The 22,856-nt window shown below is 57.1% G+C and overlaps 1 protein-coding gene across 1 annotated transcript in view; it reads right to left on the bottom strand.

The window, feature by feature from the left end:
- RARA (retinoic acid receptor alpha) overlaps positions 1 to 9,433 on the bottom strand; it is a 34,360-nt gene extending 24,927 nt beyond the window's left edge. Inside the window, exon 1 of the mRNA XM_037808574.1 lies at positions 9,238 to 9,433. The gene's annotated coding sequence lies outside the window, so the exon portion shown is untranslated. The remainder of the gene's footprint in view (positions 1 to 9,237) is intronic.
- Between the last annotated feature and the right edge of the window lie 13,423 nt (positions 9,434 to 22,856).

Raw genomic sequence — 22,856 nt, 5'->3', positions numbered from 1 at the left:
GGGGACAGGTTCTTGCTGGGGGGGGGTCCTTGTTAATGATTGGGATTTTTACGGTTACTAAATAGGACAACCATAGGGCCTCCCTCCTCACTCCCCAATGAGGTGCCCCCTTCCCTTCCCCAGGCCGCTGCTGCTTCCCTCCCAGGCTGAGAGGGCTGACGTCAGAGGAACAGCGGCCCCACCCACCCTACCAGCTGCCGCCCTGCCCCCCCCACCCCCATGAGGCCCTACACAAGGGGAACTTGAGCTGGGGCTGGGGGTGGGGGGCAGGCAAGGGAAGGAGGGGTTTGCTGGACCTCAACAGTGTCGACAAGTCACACACACACCCCACACACTTGCAGACATGCACGCAGGTCTACAGAAAGCATCTGGGTGGGCAAGAGCACACTTGCACGCCCCAGCTTGTGTGTGTGCGGGCACGCTCACAAGGAGAGGGAGCTTGGAGATACCATCTCTCCACACCTGGGCTCCACCACACAATGAACACAGCTTAGGGCTGGGGTGCACGGGCCCCAGGACACAGCTCCCTGCAAACACGACCACAGCCTCAGCTTCCCAAATGCACATTCCCTGGTCCCTACTCAGCTAGGCTGGCCCTGATAATTGCCTCTTCTACAGGAGACACTCTAAGGTTCTCCCTGTGGCCCCAGCCCAGGCCCAGTGCCCACTCCCAAAACACATGGGGTCCACAAACACAGAGATGCACCCTGAAACACAGAGATGCACCCTGAAACACAGAGATGCACCCTGCCTCGCGAACTATTCAGGTGGTTCTGCAACCAAACACTGACCTGGCCTCCCTACAGGTGAAGCCCTGGAGGCAGCTGTCTGGAAGGAAGGCCTCCTGTGCCAAGGCTGAGCCTGGAGAGCCATTTACTCCAGACTCCAGGCATCTGACCCAGATTGGGTGGGTGGGTGGGTCAATCAGTCCAGATCACCACCGCCTGCTCCCAGGGGGGAGATAACTACAGTCACCTTAGAATTACTGCTCAACTCTGCCCCTGAAGGGTTTGAAATCGGCGTAGACTTCAAACTCCCACAGAGACACACCCGGGGAAAGCCTGAAGCCCCCCTCCTTCCATCCCCTCACATCAGAGCCTCCAACACACCTAGCCCAGCTCAGGCTGCAAATTTTGGTGCAGTTACTCAGCTCCCTGGGGAGGGCCTGAGCTGGGGGAGAGGATAAAGGTCATGGAAATGGGCCAAAGGTCAGGCTGGCCAGGGAACAGGGAAGGGTGAAGGCAGGATGGTGGAGGCAGGGCTGAAGGAGCACAGGCCCTGCCTTCCAAGGTCCCTCTTGAGCCATCTGCCCTGGGAAGACGCCTGGGCCCCCAGGCCCTACACCCAAGAAGGGGGGAAGGCAACATTAGAGAATCGAAACCAACCCCAAAGAAGGGAAAACAAACTACCCACATCCAACCTCCACCCTATGCCAGCCACCAGCACTGCCCATGATCAACCTCCCTAGAGGGAGAGAAAACCCTGGGTCCCACCTCCAGATATACAGAGCTCAGCCTCGACAATGCACAGAAGCGCATGTGGGTAGGGGGTGGAGTGCCCGCCACCAGCCAGCCGCCCCTGCTCTCTGTAGCCTCCTTCACCCCTAAAAGTTACCATAATCCCTTCCCCAGAGGCAGGGAGCCCAGCTACCCGTTCATTATGCCCTGCAGAGTCACACACCTAAAGAAAAAGGAGAGCTGGTTGAACCTGAAGATCATAGAAAGAGCCAGAGGGTTTGAAGGATCAAATCTCAGCTCTGCTACTCTGGGTGACCTTGGGCAAGTCGCTTAACCTCTCGAGGCATCTGTTTACTCGTCTGTGACCTGCCTGCCTGGACAACTGGTTGGGTGATTTGAGAGCTCAAGTCCTGGAAAGCACCTGGCGTCAAGCCCGGCACACAGTGGGTCCGTCCCTCGCCACACGCGCCTCACCCCCACGGCGGTGCCTCGAAGCCTGCCTGCTTTTCCTCCCCCTGCCCACCCAGGCTGGGTGTCTGTTGACAGGGCAGGGAAGGAGGACTACGCTGTCTTCCAGGGTCTGCTTCCTCTGAGACAGAGAAGAGGGATGTGGGGAGAGGGATATTTGGGGTGTGGGTGGAGACCTGACCACAACCCTTTCCCAAATTCTCTTCTTTCATTTCACAAACCAAAAAAGGGAAACCTCTGGATTTAGGGAGGGGAGGAGGGAAAGAGAAACAGGCCATTTCCTCCCCTATCTTCAGAGAGTGGAGCCAGGGAACCCCAATCCCAGCTGGGTCCGGCCCCCCTTCTTCATTCATTCTCTCCTCCCTGCTCCCTGGTTGCCCACCACCACCACCCCCCTTACACCAACAATGGCTCCCAAGGAACAGAAGCCAAGCAGTCCTGGAGGGGCTGCAAAAAAGGGACAAGAACTGGGGAACTTAAAACAAGGGGGGACAGAGGGTTTCCTAAGCATTCTAGACAGTCAATGAATCATATGCAAATGATACCCAGAGCTCAAGCTCAACTGGGGGTGGGGGGAACTCCAGCCCTGGCGGAGAGAGCAAGGCCGGCCCGCTCCGGTCCCCCTGCCCTACCAGGAGCTGGCAGCACAGGGAAAACTTCAAATGAGAACAGTGGGCTGAAACTATTTATACACTTTCCAGGAAAACACACATTCACACACACAAAGCCACAACCGCCCCAGCCCCATGCTGCTCGATGAGGGGCGAGGGGCAGGACAGTGACCACTACTCCCTTTTCCCTTCCTCCAGGTACCCCCCTGGCCAACTTGCTCCCCAGGGTGGAAGGCACCTCTTCCCCACCAGCCCCACGGCACCCCAGGCCTGCCCCAAGCATGTGCGGATCCTCAGAGGGGTTGAGGGACGAGCTGGAGTCCAGCCTCCTCCCTCCGGGTGCTGCTACTGCATCGAGATGCAGCACCCAGTCCCAGAAGAGGGGGTCAGCCATCTATCTCCCCAACTTGGGCACCTCTCCCCAGCCCAAGGGTCTGCCCCAGCTGCACTGAGCTGCCCCATCTCCAACTGCCACGATCTCAGCAATGACTGAAGACCAGGCAGAAGGGACAACTGGACAACCCAAGCCCAGGACAGGACAGATTTGGGGAGGAGGAAGTGGGGGTCTCTGCCGGGCAGTGCAGTGCCCCCAACTCCTCCACTCCCAGTGACTGCACCCCAGAGCCCCTGGGAGATATGCTCAGGGCCTCCAAAGCCCAGGGTAGCTGAGGGGCCCACTCAGAACCATAGCTGGAGTCTCCTACACCGTCTTCCTTCAAAGTGGAGAGTAGGTGAAAGGTCAGGGGGCAGCCCAGGCTTCAAGGAGGGACCAGCCCACGGGGAAGGAAGAAAACAGGAAGAGGAAGAGATGATCTGGGTGAGGCCGCGGCCAGACCACAGGAGTATGTGGACCATACAAAGGCAGCTCTGTCCTGGGTGGGAGGACAAGGGGACACAGACAAAAGGGGACCCCCCCCAGCCTGGAAACCACCATCCACATGCCCAGCCTGGCACGGGGCTTTCCCCACCCTCACCTTGGCACTGCCTCCTCACCACTGCCTCCACCCCCCCACCCCCCCCCTCAGTGCAGGAACCACAACTCTCTCACAATGGGGGAACAGACCCTACAGAGATGTGGGGGAGGAGCAAGGGTGGGGAACTACAGCAGCCCCTAAACCCACCCCTCAGCTCAAACCCAAACCTGAGACTGTCAGATTCTGAATCTCAGGGCAGATGGACGGTTGGAAGGACTGAGTGCTACTAGGCCCCTCCCAGCACCCTCCCTGGGGACCCGGGCTGCGGGGAAGCCGGGAACGTCCCCCCCAACTCCTGCCTCAGGATATCCTTTTGGCTCTGACCCCAGACCAGGCCTGACTCAGACGGTGCCCCGCCCCACACCCCCCCACCCAGCAACCCCCCAGGAACTTCCTACTCCCACACTCACCTACTTAGTAGGAGCTAGAACTAGAGGGAATCTCTACCCCACTCCAAACTCAGTTGAACAGGGAAGCCCACAGGGGCAGGGTGGGGGAGAAAGGGTCACACGGTCCCATGGCCTTTGCCCTAAAGAACAGGGCCTGCGAGACCAGGGAAAAGCTGGTGCAGGCTCTATGTGAAGGGACAGCGGACCATGAGCAGAGCACTCACCTCACCGCCCACCCGGATCCCACCCAGAGCCCATCCCCACTCCAGCCTGAACCCCAAGAAGCCACAGAAACTCCCTGGGCAAGGGAGTTTCCATCAGAACACAGGATGGCAGAAGGCTCCTAAAGGGTACAACAGGATGGGGAGGGCAGAGGTCCGGGCGCCCAGGCTGGAGGGGACGGGACGGGGCCTGCAGAATCAGTCAGACTCACAGTCAGCCCCAGGAAAGCCCAGCCAGACACGGTCACAGTCTCCCCAAACACACCGTCTGAGTGGGTGGCTGTGACTCCTTCCCACAGACACAAGTCTGGGGGGCCCGTGGGGATCTGGGGCATCGGAGACCACACACACTCAGCCTGAAACGGCCCCCTAGTCAGGGCCCCCCAGCCCTCCCCAACCATGGGCCTTAGGGGAAGAGGCAGCTCCCTCCCCACAAGAACCAGGGGTAGTGCCCACAGCGGCATCGCCATGGCAACCAACAACAAACAGCCCGGGAACCACGGTGGGACCGGAAGTGACAGCCACGTGACAGGAAGACATTTTTCTGTGTGTGTGTGTGTGTGTGTGTGTGTGTGTGTGTGTGTGTGTGTGTGTGTGTGTGTGTGTGTGTGTGTGTGTGTGTGTGTGTGTGTGTGTGTGTGTGTGTGTGTGTGTGTGTGTGTGTGTGTGTGTGTGTGTGTGTGTGTGTGTGTGTGTGTGTGTGTGTGTGGTGATGAAATCAGCTGTCCCCCAAGTTTTCCCCACAGAGAGCTGGAGGAGAGGGAAGCCAGGAGGGGTGCCACCCCGCACCGCAGTGTGCACGGGGGCAGGGCTGTCGGGCCCACCCTCCCCGCCTGCCACTCACAGTTCCCCCCTCGGCCCCCCTCCCCTCCACTTCCTGCCGTGACTGGAGATCAGAGAACTCCCCACCGCAGCTTCCCCTTCTCAGGTCTCGATTCCTGGGCTGAAGGTTTCACTTTGGGTCGAGGGAAGGAGGGAGAAAGGGCTGGGGACTTGCAGTAGGACCCAGGAGACAGAGGTCCAGGGGGAGGGGCCGGGAGGGAGCCACTCAAAAGTAGGTGTGTACACACAGACACCCAGAGAGTGGGTCATGGTGACACACTGCCTGGGCGCAGTGACACACAGGCAGGCTGCCTGACCTCAGGCAGTCTCGGGGGGAGGGGGCAGAGAGCCAAAGGACCCAGCCCCGGGTGCACCCCACTCCCTAGCCCCGACCCTAGCCCCAACCCTGCCTCCAGGTTCATCCCAGGCATCTCATGACAAGCGGGGTCCCAACTGCCCAGCCCCCTCCACCTTCCCCTGCCTTTTGTGCTAAGGAAACCCCCTCCCTGCGCCAAGGTGCCCGCCCAGATGAGGGCACCTTGGCCGGAGGTGGGGAGAATGGAACCTCCCTCTACCCCCCTCCCCTTCTCTGCAGATGTCCCAGACTATATTTAGCCCAAACCGGGCGGCCAGCCAGACCCAGACTCCCCACTGGCCCGGAGCTGAGCTCCCAGTTTTTATGCAATTAAAACATTAACAGAGAACCACCCCCATCCACACCCCTACACACACCCCCAGCCCTGCCAGGGCAGCAGAGCTCTGAAATCTTGAACCAGGGCAGCCCAGCCCTGCAGCCAGGGATGAGGGGTATGGGTGGTCATCAGGCAATAGCAAGAAACTCATCCCCTTGCTCATCTCCCAGGCCCTGCACCCCCCTCCCCCCCCAGGCAGGATAGGGGCAACATCCATGAGATCAAGTTGACACTGGTGGGTGGGGGGGGTGGGGGACAGGCTTTCCTTGTTCTGGCTGTTAGGGAAAGACATACCTAGTGGTGGGGGGGGATTGCCTGGCCGCAGAAATTCCACCTGTCATTTTGCAGCCCCTTCTCTGGCCAGCTCCAGTTACAGAGCTGGGGGTTGGCAACAGGTGCAGGCCAGGCTGGCAGCAGCCTAATCCTCCCCACCCCCTCCCCAGGCTAACAGTGGTGCCTGGGGGTCGGGCAGGATGCTACCTAGCTGGTGGGGGCAATCCCTGGCCCTTCTGTAAGATGTGGCCCCTGCAATGCGTGTTGGGGTATCTGGGGGAGCCAGGGAATCCTTAGTTCCACATCACCTATTTCCTTTCCCCACAATGCCAGGCAGGCCAGCTAGAGTGTGGGAGGTCTGTCTGCCTGCCTCTTCCTCCTCCTCCTCCTCTCCAAATTCCAGGAACAGGCAAGGGAGGCTCCAGTTGCGGGGAGCGAGGAAGAGCAATAGCAGGCAGTCCCAGCTGGGGGGCGGGGGGGCAGCGGGTGAACTGGAGCTGGAGGCAAGATCCAGACGCAGCAAGAGACACCCACACCCGAGCCAGACTGGGGACAGACATACCGACGCTGACACATTCTCACACTCTGGGCCAGGTCCCCGCACACCGCCCACCCTGCGGAGACACCCAGACATCCTCAGCCAATACTGCCAACTCCCAGAACACTCCCTGGACACACACAGAGATCCAGCTCTCCCGCTCTACCCCCCAACCCAAACCGTGTGGGCTGCAGACAGCGGCAGGAGGGTGGAGAGGGGAGCAGAGAGGAAAGACAGCAGGCGTCAGCGAGGATGTGCAGCCAAGGCCCTGGGAGCTGGGGGTATCAGTTGCCACAGTCCTTTCCCAAAACCCAGTAAGTCAAGACAATCCTGGTCATCCTGCCAGGGGCCCAGCCAGCTTCCCACACTCCCCAAACCACCAGCACCAGAGAGGGGTGGGGTGCTGGGCCAGAGGAGATTACCCTACTGATTTGTCACAGGGATGGGATTACCTTCCCCAGATGCCTGTCACCCCAGATCCCAGGCAGTGGTCCCAAATAGAACCCCCAGAGGCCCAACCACACCCACCCCTCCAGCCTAGCCCAGGCCTTGCCCTGCCCAAGCACCCAGTGGACTCGGAACTGGGTGATGAGGCTTGTTCTTTGGGGCAGGCCCCACCTGCACCTCACACAGTTCTGGTGACCATCCCACCTAAGATGCTGGAGAATGAACAAGGAGTGGCCTGGGGGAAAAGGTCCCAGAGGGCAGAGCCAGCTTCTGAGACCAAATGATTAAGGGGCAGGGGAGCTCACTCACTGAGGTCTGGGTCAGTATCCCCAAAACGGACCTGAAGGGCCACTCAGACAATGCCCTCTCTTCCACTCTAGACAGGGTAGCAGGAACCACGTCATGGCACGTGTGGGTGACTGTGCCCAGTGGGGGAGGCTTGGGGGTGGTCAGGATGGAGATGTGCACAGCAAGCTTCCTGCCAGGCTGCCACACAGTTGGAAGAAGGTGGAGGGGGGTGGCTAGAGAGGTGCCCCAGGGGCATTTGGGGTCAGACTGAACAGACAGAGATTCAGAGGCTACAGACTGAGAGGGCCAGGATGAAGGCATTCCAAGCCCAGGGTCTTCTCAGAACTGCCACTGTATCTGCACCGCCCTCGCCAGCATGGTGGCGAAACGCCTGCAGTGACCACCTCATGCACACTCATGCTCACTCACACCCTCAAAGTCCCTCCAAATCCAAGATCTTCAGCTCCCAAGGGCCTACTCAGCGTCTGACCCTAGTGACCTCTCTGTCTCAGGACACAGCATGGCCCAGACTCCCAGGCGGTGCAGATGTCCTGGCCCCTCCCAGTGCACCAACGTCTTTCACAGCCATAAACTTCTTGACTCCACAACCACCCCCTTCTTCCTCCAGGAGGGAGAGCTACATGTTGTCCAGCTCCAAATACTCTCTCTTGTTCCACCCCCAGACTCATCCCCACCCCACCCCCCAGGGGAAGCCCCAGGACTCCAATCCACTCCCACTCCAACCTGAGGCTTCCCCGGTCCAGCCTCCCCATCAAGCACAAAGCCCTGGAGAAGAGTTTGAGGCCTGAACCCGAACTTCCTTACAAGATCTGGGGGTCCTGGCTGACCACTTCTCCCCCAGATGGACTTTGCCCTATGAAGACTGCAGCCAGGGAAGGGGACAAGAGTCATCCCTGGATCTCCTAACCAGGACACGGAAGAGGGAGAGTGGTCAGAAGCAGAAGTGAGGGTTGAGGGGGAGCAACCAGAAGAAGGGGGTGGTGTGTTCTCAGAAACAATTCTCTCTGAGAGTACACACACACACACACACACACACACACACAGCAGGCAGAAGGCACTGTTACAGAAGATGGGGGGCAGGGGGTATACCGCCATACCGGCCCACTGGGCATTCTACTAATGACAGAATGGAAGCTAGAGAAAGGTCTCCAAGGCAGGGGCTTTCTGACCTAATATCTCATGGGTTGGTCGCCACCCTCAGTCTACCACACTGGGGGCCTAACCCCTTCCCACAGAGCAGCCTGACAATAGGGCAGTGCCCAGAGAGGAGGGGAGGGGACATCACCAAGCCAATTTCCCAGCCCGCCCCCCACACACATATACACATCTGGCTAGCAGCTTCCCGTCCTCGTGGGTGGCACCAGGTCCCAGACAACCTCAGCAGAGCAAGGACAGACAGTCTATTCGGTCTTCCCCTCACGCCAAAAAGCTTCCCCAACCCCATGGTAGCACCAGGCCCTGAGACACCTCCCACCCCAACTGCACTGGCTCCCGCACCCAGTTCTGACGGCTCCCCTCACTCCAGGGGGACACCAGCTGAGTGGACCCCGCCCCCCCCTCCAGCCAGGCTCCCTCTGGTGGGGGGTGGGCCCCCTGGCTGGTTCTCCCCAAACCACAGGGCGGCTCAGATAACAGGAGGGAAGAAGGGAGGGGGCTAGTCCGTTGGGCATCCGATCTCTCCCCAAACAGGTTTGAAAGTCTTTTTGTTTTGCTTGTTTTTGAAGCGAAAAGAGAGAGCGCGCGAGCAGGAGTTCCCAGCGGTGGTTCTGCCCCAGCTCGGGTGCCGGGCACACGCGTGGCAGACGGCCCCAGACGCCTTCGGCCGCGCGCGGAGACCCGGGCGCAGACAGACGCACAAACGGCTCCCCCACCCTGGACCCGGCGGAGGCGGATTTGGGAGCCCAGGAAACTCCGGGTTCCTGTCGGACCCTTCCTGGCACCCCATCCCCGCCCGCAGCTACTATCAAGAGCAGGCCATGGGACCCTGATGCCGAAGGGAGCCGGGGGCTCCCAAAATCCCCAGGGGGAGAGGTTACCTCGCAGCAAGGGAGCGCAATCTGTCCCGGGCGCCCGCGGGCGCGACGCCTTGCCCTGGCCTTGTGCCTCGATGCTGCTCGACGTCAGGGGTGTGGGGTCCCGAGAGAGGAGCCGTCCCGGGGGCCGCGGCTCAGGGGCGCGGGGCGACGGCAGCGGCCATGGCGAGTCACGTGCGGAGGCTGAAACTTTACCCGGAGCCCCACGCTGGGGGGGGGCGGAGGGTGCCGAGAAGGGGGGAGGCTCTCTCCCTCAGGCCCGCCCCTGCCCGCCCACCGGCCAATCATCTGTAAGGGGGCGGCCCCACATAATCACGCCCCCCCTCCCTTAACAGACCCAGAGAAGGCGGGGCGTTCTTAAAGAAGCCGCGCGTCTCAGACTGCTGAACCGTGGGAATCTGAGAGAATCCCTCCCTTGGACCCAGAAGAGGGGACTCAGTGAGGAGGAGGCGAAGTTCTGCGTAAAGAATAGGAAAGGAACTCGGTGGAGAAAGGAACAGAAGACGGTGTGTGATATCCTGTACCCTGGTCTCGCCACCACACATGCCCACACTCACAGGGGCACGGATCCACACACCCGCCCCACACCTAAACCGGGAGAAAGAGGCGGCGGTATAATCTGGAACTGCATACTGTGACTCCGTCACTAGCTGTCAAGCCTCAGCTTCCCAGAATTATAATCGTCCTCCAGGGACCAGTTGGAGATGAGAGCTGTGTGGCCTTGAGCAAGTCACTTCCCTTCTCTGGACCTTAATTTTCTCATCTGCAAAAAAGGAGTGCAGGAGGAGACCTCCCGCATGTACACCTCGCGGCCTGACCCAACCCTTCGGCATTCTCAAGACCCCTTCCCCCAAAGGGCTGAAGCTCTAAGATCTTCCAGTAGGGGGCGCCCAAGAGCACCCCCTCGCCAGAGGACTCCGATTCGAGCTTCTCTCTCCCCCTGGCCAAGGTTGGAGGAGCAGGAAAGCTCAGATTCATGTTCCAGCTGGGCAGTCACCCTCTATCTGCAGAGACCCCAGTCCCAACAGAGCCACAAGCCCCCTCCCAGTCTGCTCCTCCCCACCTCTAGCAGCCCATGAAGGTGGCAGGAACGGAATCATAATGTCTCCTGCCTCCGTTCCCCGGCAGAGAAGGGGCCACAAATGCCCCCACAGTCTTCCCACTGAAAGGGGAAGTGCCACACTCCCGGGTGTCCATCCCAGTGAGGAGACTCGGCCTGGCCCGACTGGCAGTGCTCTCAGACCCACAGGTCCGACGGCCCCCACTGTACAGAGGAGGAAACACAGGCCTGGAGAGGGTATAGGGTTTTGTCCATGGTCGCACTGGTTGCAAATCCGGGTCTAGAATTGAGGTATGACTGCCTCTCTCCCGCTTTTAGTCCCCCAGCCTTGGAAAGGTAGGACAAGTCGGGGAGACGCGCTCTGCCCTGAGTTCCTGCGTAGGGGAAGGGTGCCCGGGACAGCGCTGGGCCGGGGCTGTCTCCTGCTCCCGTCTGGATTTCCGTCTGCCGGTGCGAGGCGCCTGCCCAGGCCCTCCCGCCCCGTCGCGTCCCGTCCGGTCCAGATCCATTCGCAAACATGCGCTCAGCGGGCAGGAATGCGCCAATGGCTCCCAGATGTGGACGCCGCCGCTTAACCCCTTCCCCCCCAGCCCCCACCTCCCCCCCCCGCCCCTTCCTCCTTCCCTCGGTGGCCTCCCAGCCTGAGCCCAACCAGCAGCAGGGGGCGCCGCGGGGGCGAGGGAGGAGCCTAGGAGCGGGCTCAGCGCCAGCCCAGCCCCAGCGCCCACAGGCCCCACCTCCCGCCTAGATCCCACCCGTCTAATTTCCAGCAGACTAGACGGCAAGACCTGGACACAAAATTGCAAGCGAGCATACACACAGCAACACTGCCTCCCACAACACTTGGCGCAGGCCTTCATGTACACCTGTCAAGTACATGGGTCCAGGTACACTAGTGCACACCGAGATTCAGGCACCCTCGTGCAAAGGCACTCCCAGGGCACGCATGTGTGCACATCCATGAACACATGGAACAAGAACTTGCGACAGGCATTTGTGCACATACAAGGGCATGAACGGAGGAGGATCAGGCACACACCTGAAGGCAGAGCAATAGCGTCATGTGTAGATGGGGGAAGAAATTCATGCACACACAAACCCACTCCCCACAGGGTCAGTCACTCATGCACACAGGACCGGCACCCGTATACAATTGCATAGCCCACGCACCTTTGGGACACTCTGTCCCTACCCAGGGCATCCAGTGCTGCCTGACCAAGGTCCAGTTCTACCCAGACCTGACTCCAGGAGGCAGGAGAGGTCCCAGGTGAGGGGTAAGGAAGAGGGGGTGGGCAGGAGTCTTCAACTTGCAGCAGCAGCTGAACTCCGGCAGTACTGGAGCCTGAAACAGGGAACCCTCAAAACAGGGTTCCGTCCTCTCTCCTGCCAGGGACTCTCGTGCAGGAGAAGGGAAGAGAAACTAGGAAGAGGTGGGGAAGAAGGAGAAAAGCCACAGGCCAGGGGCTCCTCACACTTTAGGAAGACACTCTTCCTTGGGGCCTATTCCTCCCCTCCTGCACACAGAAGGAGATGCGCTGGGGGAGGAACCTGAGCTGCTGGTTTCCCATGACAAGGATCGCTTCCAAACTAGAGGAAGCCAGAGAGAAAGCCCTACTAGGTATGATAACAGATACAGAGCTACTGACAGCCCCCAGCAGTCAAACAAGATACACAATAGCTTTGACACCCCCTAGGAAGACCCACTCTCCTGAGCAAAACAAGGCTTCCCTCTCCCAGCCAGAGGGGAGCTCCTAAAGAATAGCACCATTGGTCATCTGACCAGAGGATGGGAGGCAATAGTTCCTCCATCCTAGATGCAGGTGGGGTGAGGCATATGTGCAGGAACCAGCCCCAATAGACTCCTCCTTCCCTCCCCAACCTCCCAGTGCTCCTCCCCAAAGGAGCTCCTCCCACAAACACCTTCATGGCCCCTTCCCATCTGATGCTTGCAGTCCTGAAGGGTAATCCTGGGCAGAGCTCCTGATTCCATTGTACAGATGAGGAAACCGAGGCTCAAAAAGGAAAGTGGCTTGCCCAAGGTGTCACACAGCTTGTCAATGGCAGGGCTGGCATCCAAACCCACAGTCTGCGGCTCTGCCCTTTCCCCTTTACTCTGGATGGAGCACATTTCCATACTGCCCCCTGCTGCTCTTCCTTTACCCTTCAGTGGGGCCCCTGGGAGACATCACTCTTGCCTGGCTCTGCAGGTTTATGGGTGGGGCCAGGACACGCCAGAAAGAGATCAGAGAAGCCACTGGGGGCGACACACATAAGCCCCCGCACACACCCCAAGCTTGGTGCCCACCTCCCTAGCCGGCACAGCTGGGTGACTCAGCTGCTTCCAGGGAAGATGCCAGGACAGTGACTCACCTACCGAGAAGAGCCGAGCCTGGCACCTTGCCAGCCCCAAGACCGAAGCGACTTAGTCACCAGTACTATCATGCCCGGCAGGCATGGCCCAGTGAGGGGGACAGGGCCAGCTCTGCCCTCCATGGCTACATGCGCCCCCTAGTGAAGAACAGGCCTCAGCATCCTGGGCTGAGTGTGGCTGGGCCCACCCCTGCCCCTTCATCACTGCCTACCCCGCCACACCTCCTGCGCAGGCCGTGCTCCAGTGCAGACAAGTTTTGTGAGACCCCTGGGCTGCCCTGCCTCACCACTGCCTCGCCACAGCCTGCCCCCTGCCCTTCACTTACCACCCACTCTCCCACCAGCCCCTCCTCCTCCTGCCACCCAAGTTGTACCCAGGCTGTGAGTCTCCTTTAACATGTCCTGGCAGCACCCCTGCCCCCACAGCCCCTCTTACCACCATCACCTCATATACACACATGCCCTCATACACACTTCTGCCAGCCCGGCTTCTGCCAGCAGCTGCTGAAGTTGTGGAGCAGGAGGGAAACCAGAGGGTGGGATGGGGGGTGGGGGGTTTCAGGTATTGAGTTACCAGGGTGGGCTGTCACCCAATCCCTTCCCCAGCTAGTCCTCCTTCTGGGGCACAGCCCCTCACCCCTAGCCTCCCTCCCCACCACTGCTAGCAGCCTGTCACCTTCAAGCTCCACCACCCCCACTCCACCCAAGTTAGAAAATAAATGTTGAAGAGTGTTTGTCATGCTAAGACCAGCTCAGTACATGAGAGAAGGAGAGAGAGAAAGAGTCATTTTGTGCTCAGGGCTCTGCCTACCACTAAGCGTGTGAATGTGTGTGATGGTGACAGGGAATGGGACTCAGTAACTCCCCAAGTCCCAGAAGAGTTGACAGGGCCCAAGGGGAGTCGACAGGCTGAACAGCCTCAATCCATTTACACTATTGACTTCTCACACACTGCAGCAGTCCTGTTGGGGGGTGGTGTGTGTGTGTGATAAATCAGCCCCCTAGAGACAGAGAAACTGAGTGGAGAGAGGAGGGGGGCTCCAGCACCACATGGCGGCTCACTGAGACCTGCTTCGGGGGCAGAAGGAATAGGAGATGTTGAGTGGTGGGGGTGGGGTGGGGGGGTGGGAATTGGCCTAAGGCCTGCCTGGAACACCTCCTTCCAGCTGGGTCTGAAGCTGAATCAAAAAAGGAGGTGGGGGACAGGTGGACGTGTTTGGCTGCACAAGCAGGTCCCTAAACAACTCCAGGGGGCACACCAGGCAGGTCAGTCTGTGGAGTGACACCCCCATAGGTGGGCAACTTGGTGGCCCTGGGGATGAGGCTGAGGTAGGAGACAGACACAGACTGAATTCTGAGGGCACCACAGATCTCCCAGAAACTTTTTCCCCATGCACCCCCCAACTCTCCTGAAACACCAGCTCCTGCCTCCAGGCCTCAGAAAGGGCTGGCTTCTGCCTTCTGACTAAAAACCTGTGGCCATCCCCCCACTCCTCAGCCCTGCTCCCTTCTTTTGTTGGGGGGATTGGCAAACCACCACTATGACCTGCACAGGTCCTAGGGGTGACAGGAGAGGCTTGCAAAGGGCTCTGGAGAGTCTGGACATTTGGATCCTAGTCTGTGGTCTGTCCCTAACTCATCCTGGGACAGTGGGGCAAATCTCTGGCCCTCTCTGGGTCCCTACAATGAGGGAGTTGGACTCACTGCCCCTTCTCTAAGGTGCTGCCAAGCCTCACAGCTCACCAGCCTGAGAGCCTGTTGGAATCTGCCTAGCCCTTTGGGTCACACCAGTGGCCACAGGCCACCCAACCCCAACCTCCTTCCAGCCTGGACACAGACTCTCTCCACATGGTGGGGACTTATAAACAAACCAAGCTGGGGTTTACCGGAGACCTTGCACAAACAAGCAGAGATGGAAACAGACCAGGCATGCATGGCCTGAGGTCTTCCTTGCTGCAGGAGGTAAAAGAGGCACAACCAGGTGTGGTGAGGGCCAGTGGCAAGAAAGACCATGCAGGGGGCCTGGGTTCAGGTCCCAGTGAAGCCAACGACTGGTTGAGTGTCCTAGGACAAATCACTCCCCTCGCTAAGCCTCGACTCCCCCCTCTATAAGGGGCTGCCTAGGTGGTGCCTCTGGAGTCCCTTCCAGTTCTGAGTCCAGTCGGACAGAGAGTCCAGCCCAGGCCGGCCCATCTCCCCAGGCCCGACTCGCCTCAGCAAGGGCCTGCCCCTGCCAGCCTGCCTCCTGACTGTATCTGCAGCCCCACTGGCCCTTCCTCGCTCCTCCGCCTGCCTGCCTTCCCTCACCTTGGCCAGCCCCTCTGCCTGCCCCGTGCTTTTCTGCACGTCCCTCCTGCCAGGGGACAGACCAACTAAAAATAGTCCCTGCAGCCTCTCTCACCCACAGCTGCCCAAAGAGCAGGAAATGAGGGGGGCAGGGAGGCCCATGTCCTGCCCACCCCACAAACTCCTAGCTCAGAACCATGTCCAGCACTCCAGCCTGGGGCTTCTGCCAAGTTGGCCATCTCGGGGGCATCCCACACCCCTTCCCTATGGAGAGGTCTGCCTATAAGTGCCTGCAACCCAGAGTGGCCCCTACCCCATGGGAGGAGGAGCAAAGAGGCAAGCAGTCTAGAGGGAAACCTTCCCAATTTCTGACAAATCAGTGCCAACCACATTGTGGGCACTGAGAGAGCAGGGCCTGGCTCTGCGGATTAGTCTTTTGAGGGTAGAGGGAATTGGTGTGGGGAAGTTAGTACCACTTTCCTTCATCCTGGCCGAACTGGAAGACAAATGGTGCCCCAGCCTCAATCATGCTAGTATCCTGCTCCCCAAAATGTGTGGGTGCAGACATAGGGGCTTCTATAGCCACCCCCAGATGCCCCGGGAAAAAAAAGCTCAAAAGGAGAGCAGAAGATCTTGGCTACCCACATGTAAAGATGGAAGCCTGGGGGCGAGGCCGGCCCGGCTGCCAGCTCTGCCGCCAGCATCTGCTGCCCCCAAGCTTAGTCAGAGACGAGGAGGGAGGGAGGAGCAGGGGGGGGGGCGGGGGCTGCGGTGCCAGGGGCTACTGTACCCTCACCCCTCTCCTGCTGGGGCTCCTGTCACCGCCCAGCCCTGGGAGAAGGCCCTCCCCACCCAGGAGGAAGGAAACCAGCTTAGCGACTCTCTGGAGGCCTGCAGGGGAGCCCCGTACCATGAGGCAGGCGGGAAACCCAGGAGCCCTGGCGTCCAGCCCAGAGAGTGAGTGAGAGAAATACCTCGGAGGAGAGGAAACAGCCCCAAGCAAGGCAGACACTTGGTGCCCCCAGGGGCTCCCAGACGTGACCCCTAAGGAGGTGCTGGCTGAGTGGCCAGCTGGGGAAAGCGAACACGCTTCTGAACAAGAGAGGAAAGCCAGGCCGTGGGAATGGGGAGGAGGCGAGACCAGCCTGGCTCTCACTTCCTTGTCCTCTCCTCCCCATCAGAGTCGAGATACTGATATGAAAGCTGGCAAATGCCAATGGCGCCCTTGGTGTGTTCCCCCATCCTAACTTCCAGATGCCAGACTTTCACTCCTGAGCTTCCCAGGGGCCAAGCTGAGGAGCCCATAGGCCTAAGGCGGTGCTCGGGAGGCCTGGGCAGTGCCAGGGGCGGCCCTCACACCGTCCTCCCACTGGCTTCCCTTCCACTTGCTCTCAGCTGCCACACATAGCTCAGCTGTCGCATCCGATTAGGGCTCCTGCCCAGTGAGCCGGACAAGGAGGCCACGTGGCAGAGGAGAGATAGGGACAAGGACTCCGAGCAGAGATGGCAGAAGACAGGTGAAGACAGGGCTCAGGGGAGAAGGTGTGGAGTCTCAGTGGAAGAGAAGGCTGCTAGAGACATCGGTCCTGTCCTGTCCTGACCACAGGCTCTCTTGTGACAACCACAACCTACACTAGGGGGATTCTGCAGCCCTTGGGGCAACAACCTTGCCTGGCTCCTCCATCCCGCAGATGGGCAAGGATGGAGGAAGGAACCTGAAGGCAGAGAGCTTGACCTACATCTAGGAAGAGGAGCCCATCCCAGAAGCTGGGCTTTAGGATTCGCATTATCTTGTGGGGTCTTTCTAGTGCCCAGTCAGGCAGGCAGGGCTTGCTGTTGATAGCTACTTTTACCGATGAAGCAAAAAGCTTAGAGAGTGGGGGAACCCTGCATAAATGCACATTGTTAAACACTCTGGCTGAGTCGCAAATTCAGGCCTCTACTTCCAAACTATTGCTCACACTGAGAATCTCTATTTCCCTCCTCAGGTCAAGAGTGTCCTGAAAAAAGACTGAGCTGTACTAAGTATGAAGCCAGTGCTTTATCCGCCCTTTCCTCCAAGCCCAACCCTCGGGACTCTGGGGGAGCCATGGAGGAAGGCAGAGCACACCCCACTCCTAGAAAGAATTACTGGGGGGGACATGCCACCCACCCCCACCTGCACTCAGAGCTGCAGGGGCTCTCCCAAGGGGTTCCCAGTCTCTTCTATCACCCTCTCCCCAGTCTACTACCCCAGAGGCGATATACAGATTCACACGCACTTACTCAGACAAGTCATACACCCCTCCTGCAAACCTACCGAACCAGAACGAGATGCTCCAGATCTTCAGAAAGCAGGACCTGTCAGCCCACCACGGGATGGGAAAATAAGCCACTGCAAACAGTAGGTGCCAGCCCGCCTCTCCCAGAGGCTGCAGGAGGGTGGAGGCTACAGGGCCTCCTAGCTCTAGGGTAACCCCAGGAGCCAGAGTCTCTGAAGCCAAGGTGCCCAGGGAACTGGAATGGCTGGGAAGGCTTCCCATCTGATCCACACCCCCTTCCCCAGCCATCTGGGCTGAGCCTGTTCTAGCCTGGGCTACACTCTGGGATCCCTCCCCTTAACACAGCCACCTGCAGCCAAAGCTTATAGATCTCACAACACATGGTCTCTCCCCACAACACACATGGCACCAGGTCAGGAGGGATTTTTGCAATAGGTGTTGAGATGTTGGCAGTGATGGGGGCTCTGAGCTGAAAGAACTTTCCTTCAAGGGAAAGGCCACCAAAACACCCACAACCTCCACCAGCAAAGCCTTTGGCCACCCAAGTGTGAGACACACCTGGAAGGAGACCTTGGTTCCCTCACAAGATCCCTCTCCTGCTCCCTCCACTTTCTTTGACCCCAGCATTTGCCAATTTTCTTGTCTTGGTGAGGGGTATTGGGCAATACTGCAAAGGTGGGTGCAAGGGTGTGGGGCCTGGGCAGACCTTCCTCCTCCTCTCCACTCTTAGCTAGAGATTGGGGAATGCCTTGGGGGAAATGCAGGAAGGGTGCTGGAGGGTCCAGGGGCTCTGAGCTTTTGGACACCCTGCTGTTCCCAGGCTCCCACCTCCCAGGACTACAGGGAGCAATGGGGGAGGAGGGATAGGGGAAGCCTGAACTGGCGAGAGGGAAACGGTAGGTTCAGAAGCAAAGAGGCCTGGGCAGAAGGAGGCCAAGGAAGAATTGGGAAGGGGTGTGTGTGGTCCTACCTGCTCAGGTGTGTGTTGGCAGGGGGTGGTGGGGTTCCCAGGAGAACCGGGGAAGCCCTCTCAGCTCGATTCAGGATTCCCCCCTGCTTCTGGTTAGGCTGCTGCAAGAAGCACAGGCTCCCGTTGGGTCCTAAAGTCCACTTTTCTAACGCTAGGCTCTCCCCGCTCTCTTCTGCCAGCTCTGACTCGGTCAGAGGGTACAGAGCTGAGGACCGATGGGGGAGAAATAAAGTACTGGAAGAAAAATAGGGGTTCTGAGTCATGGTCCGGGGATAGAAACAGTCTCCAGTCTCAAATACATGGCACATGGATGAATTAGCTGAGGATAGGATATTATGGAACAGCAGGAAATAAATTTCTTTCTGCCTTCACTGAACAGATGGATTTGGGCTTTGGTGCTAGAGATGGGGTTAAGATCTCTTTCTGTGTCACCCCTGCTAAGCTGTTTACTATTGAGAATTTGGGGAAGGAGGCATTCACCTTTGAAGGGGTGGAGTGCTTGTGCTTGCTTCTACCCTCCCCTTCACAGATCCAGTACAGGTTCCCCATTCCTCCCCACTATTTCTAAGGGCTTAAGAAGCATCTGAGGGGAAAACCTACCTGGTTTTCAGCAAGTAAAATGGGCAGGATGACTTGAATTGCAGTTGGAAAAAGAGGCTGAAGTGGTGCATCCCTGAGTGTGGGTGTGGGTGTGGGGTGTGGTGTAAATATTCATATTCTGGTGAGGGTATGAGCAGGTAGGGCTAGGGGAGAAGGGGAAAACAAATAGAATTTGGGCTACATCAGTTACCAGAAATGGCAACTGTCAACGGCTGAACAGGATGCCAAACCTCAAGGTCACCTAGTGCCCCTATCCAGTCCTCAGTAGGGTTCTGGATTTTTACCAGAATGAACAAATTAAAGAAAGGGAAGATTTTCCCACATGCTGTTTGGGATATAAACATTAGGCAGAAGCATCGGTCAGGTGAACTACTGATGCAATTTAAGATAGCCAATCATCTCAGTAGCTCAAAGGGGAAAGCTCAAGTTTGGTGGGGCAGGTGGGCAAAGAAAAAGGGGATGGGAAGTCTGCAGAGGGCTGGACTGAGAACATCTTGCAAGGAGAGTTGCACATTTCTCTAGCAGCAGGGCAGGGAAAATGTCATAGGGTGAAAGGCCAGGAGAACTCAGGGACAGACTTAAGGGAAGGGAGAGAACATGGCCTCTTCCCAGAAGTGGGGAGGGTAACAGCATTACCTCCTCCTCTTTGTCTACAGGAAGGACTGGGGAAAGGAGCTAGAGAGTAATGATGGAGGGCCCCAGGGTGGAGTCTGTGAGGTGAGCTCAGGTCAACCCTTTCACCCTAATGTGCCTCAGTTCTCTCCCAGCTGTTAAACAGGACTCTCAGTTCTTCCCAGGCAGAGTTAATGAGTGTTTACAAAAGGACTTGGAGCGCCTCAGATCTCAGCTGGGCCACCACTACAGTTATAAAGCTCAATAAGGGCTGAGTGTTATTTGGGGAGGGGAGGAGTAAGGGAAGAAACAGACTACTCTCCTACAAACTAAGGATAAAACCAAGCGCAGAGAGAAGCACAAGCCTCATCTGCCACAGGATATCCTTGTGCCCAGGGACAGAGGTCACGCACCCAAGTACCTCTAACCACCACCAAAGGCTGGCCTCCAGCTAGCTGTAGGCAGAGCCCAGACTAGCAGCTGGTCTTCATTAACTCCAGCTTTTGCACCCCCCACCATGAACCCACAGCTTCTACAGGCCCAGGCTAGAGGGGGCTGCCCCAGTTGGATCTGGCAGCTGACTCTGGGGTGGGGGTACCACAAGAAAGGCCAAATTACCAGCTGAAAAAAAAGTTGGAGCAAGAGTCCCTTCTCCCATTGGGAACAGGAGAGAAAAGAAAGTGTGGGGGTGAGAGGGTGGAGGTGGGGGAATTTAGGACAACAGTAGGCAGTGAAGTCAGCTGGACTGAGGCCCAGAAACCCCTACACCCTGGGGCCAAGTTTTACTCTAGCTTTGCTTTCAGCTCATCTTGGCTAGGCCCCAAACTAGAGAAGGCCCTGGCTGCCCCTTTCTGACTCCCTACCCCCACCCTTATTAAATACACATTTTATCTCTCAGCATCTTCATTATCTTAACTGAAGGAGACAAGCAATGGATGGCAGCAGCAGAGCGTCAGAAGGGGGGCAGGCCCGGGGAGCAGGCGCACCTTTGTTATAAAGTGCTGATCTAGCTCTTTCGGGGAGTGTGGGAAACAGAGGAGAGATCAAAGGGAGTGAGGCTGATTCAGAACTCAATTAGAGCTGTTTTAAAACGGAGCTTGCTCTCTCCTTTCGCCAGTCTTCAGAAAGCCTTACCCAGCCCCCTTGTACCCAATGAGTTTCTACTGCTAGTGCCTTGGGGTTGGGGTTAAAAATCAAGGGGAGGCCAGAGGGCAGGCCTTCTCCCCCTATGGATCTGAAGAGACCTGGGCTGTTTTTGTCTATGATGGCACCTTATCTTTTGGGGAGTAAGGTGAGATCACAACTTTCTCCAAAGTTAAAAAGGAGAGCAAAGGGGGGTTCCTCCTATCCCTTACCAACTGAAGGCATAGCTTCTGGCCAATCTCCACAGACACTACACAACATTCACACAGGCTTGAAGGTATGACTCTTTCCCACAGCAAAAGCTTCCCCAGAGCAAAATGGAAGTTGCCTCAAGCAAAATGCCCCATCAGAGGGAGTGAATGGTAGGCATCTGTGAGGCCAATAAACACCCCACAACTGTGCCAAGACACATTCTGTAAGATGGAGCACGCTTCTTGTGCAGGGGCCTGCTCAACATCAGTGCAGAAAGAACAGCAACGTTTAACTCCAGGTTCGGACTGTTTAAAAACGGAGAGACCGGCAGCCGTCTTACTCTTACTGGGTTAATTGAACCATTCATTCAACAATTATGTATTGAATATACCTACCAGGTACCAGATACTGAGCTAAGTGCTGGAGTTACAAATGTGAATAAAATCTCCCCCTCGGTTCTCTTCTAGGTGTCCCTCAGTTGCACTCAAGGTAACATCTGTCGATTTTTTTTTAGTGTCTTAAGTTATACCTCATTTCCACACCCCAGTTCTCATTGGTATATATTAAAAGGGCACTCAATAAAGGTAGGGAGCAGGGGGTAGGGCTCCATCAACTTTTTTGATAATCTGAGTTGGCAGTGTGGGCTGAAACTTGCACCAACTTTATTGTGCCTGTCTTTTGCATGGCAACACTCACCAACACTCTAAGGAAGCTTAATCTTTTTTGGAAAAAAAAAAAATATATATATATATACATATGTGGTGAGATATAAATATAAAACCAGGACATAGAACACATCCCACCACCTCTAAGAGGAAAAATGTAGGTCAGCATCTTTGCCACCACCACTCCATGTGAAGCAGCCTACGATCCTGGCAAAACTAGTAACCGCAAGCCCAGCCCAGCCCACTAAATATCTGACCACCTTCTCATAGCTCTCAGCTTCAGTGAGAAAAGCCAGCAAGAAAAGGACTGTCTTTCTCCTCTCAAGCTGCTCCCCAGCTGTCTGAATCACACTTAAGACTTTACTGACAAACATACATCAGCTCTTGTTCCCACAAGGGCAGCAGAAGCCAGGTAGGGACTCTAACACTGCTTCACGCATCAGTGACAGAACCAACCTTGTTCCAATTGCTGAAGTCTTGAGAGCAGCAATGACCTAGAAATTGACAGTGGGGGGAGAACTGAAGGAAAGGAAACCAACAAACCAATACAGAAAAACCTATTTCCAAATACCAGGGGAAAGGGAGAGAAAGGAGGTAGAGAGGAAAGAAATTTAGCCCCTTTGAGTCTGCAGATGTGATCTTGGCTGGCAGCCATGGAGGATACATAGCAGCTCCACTGCGAATCAAGCCATGTTCCTGACTCAAGCCCCACAGTTAGGAGGAAGGCGCCAAGCCTCAAACACAACGAGGTGGGGAGGCCGCTCCTTTTTGGGCAGGATCCTACTGTGGACACAGAACAGACAGCAGCTGCCCACAGTGTGGAAACAAACTGTAAAGCAGTCACGTCTCTTAAGACTGCAGTATCCATAAAATGTAATTTAAATCAAGCTTCGCATCTGTTCTCAATCCCATTCAGTCTCTGCTTTCCATCAGCCTTCGGACAATCTTGCAATTATGCTTGTTAACCCTTATATAGCCCCAGACACTCTCCAGCCTTCTAGGTATGCAACTGTGTACCCCACTTGAATGCTCCAATAAGGGGGAGTGAGAATGAGAACATGCAGACTCGTGCCTGTGAACTACCCTCTGCTACACACACCATTGGGTAGTGTTCATTCCAGATAGCTCTCTCTGCTCATCCTTCTATCCCATACCACCTGCTGTGGTCCAGATCACATTTCAGGGATATAGTGGGCAGGATGAATGAAACAGTGGCCAACAGATCATTTATACACAGATCAAGTTCCCAAACTCAAGTCCAAGTCAAAAAGGCAAAGGCAGGCAGCAGAAGAGCTGAGGAAGGAGACTTAGTCACTGGCTCTTTGACCATTGATATCACACAAGGTTTAGATTTCAAGCTTGAGTTATAAAGTATAGCAATTTCCCAATGAATCAAATTTCAGTACTTTTCCCCCTTCCCTCAAAAGAAAACTACCCCAGCCCCAAGCCTGACTCTTGAGGCA

The sequence above is a fragment of the Choloepus didactylus genome, chromosome 18 (genome assembly GCF_015220235.1).
Source record: "Choloepus didactylus isolate mChoDid1 chromosome 18, mChoDid1.pri, whole genome shotgun sequence".
NCBI classification, from domain to species: Eukaryota; Metazoa; Chordata; class Mammalia; order Pilosa; family Megalonychidae; genus Choloepus; species Choloepus didactylus.
This window is presented reverse-complemented; position numbering and strand designations above follow the sequence as displayed.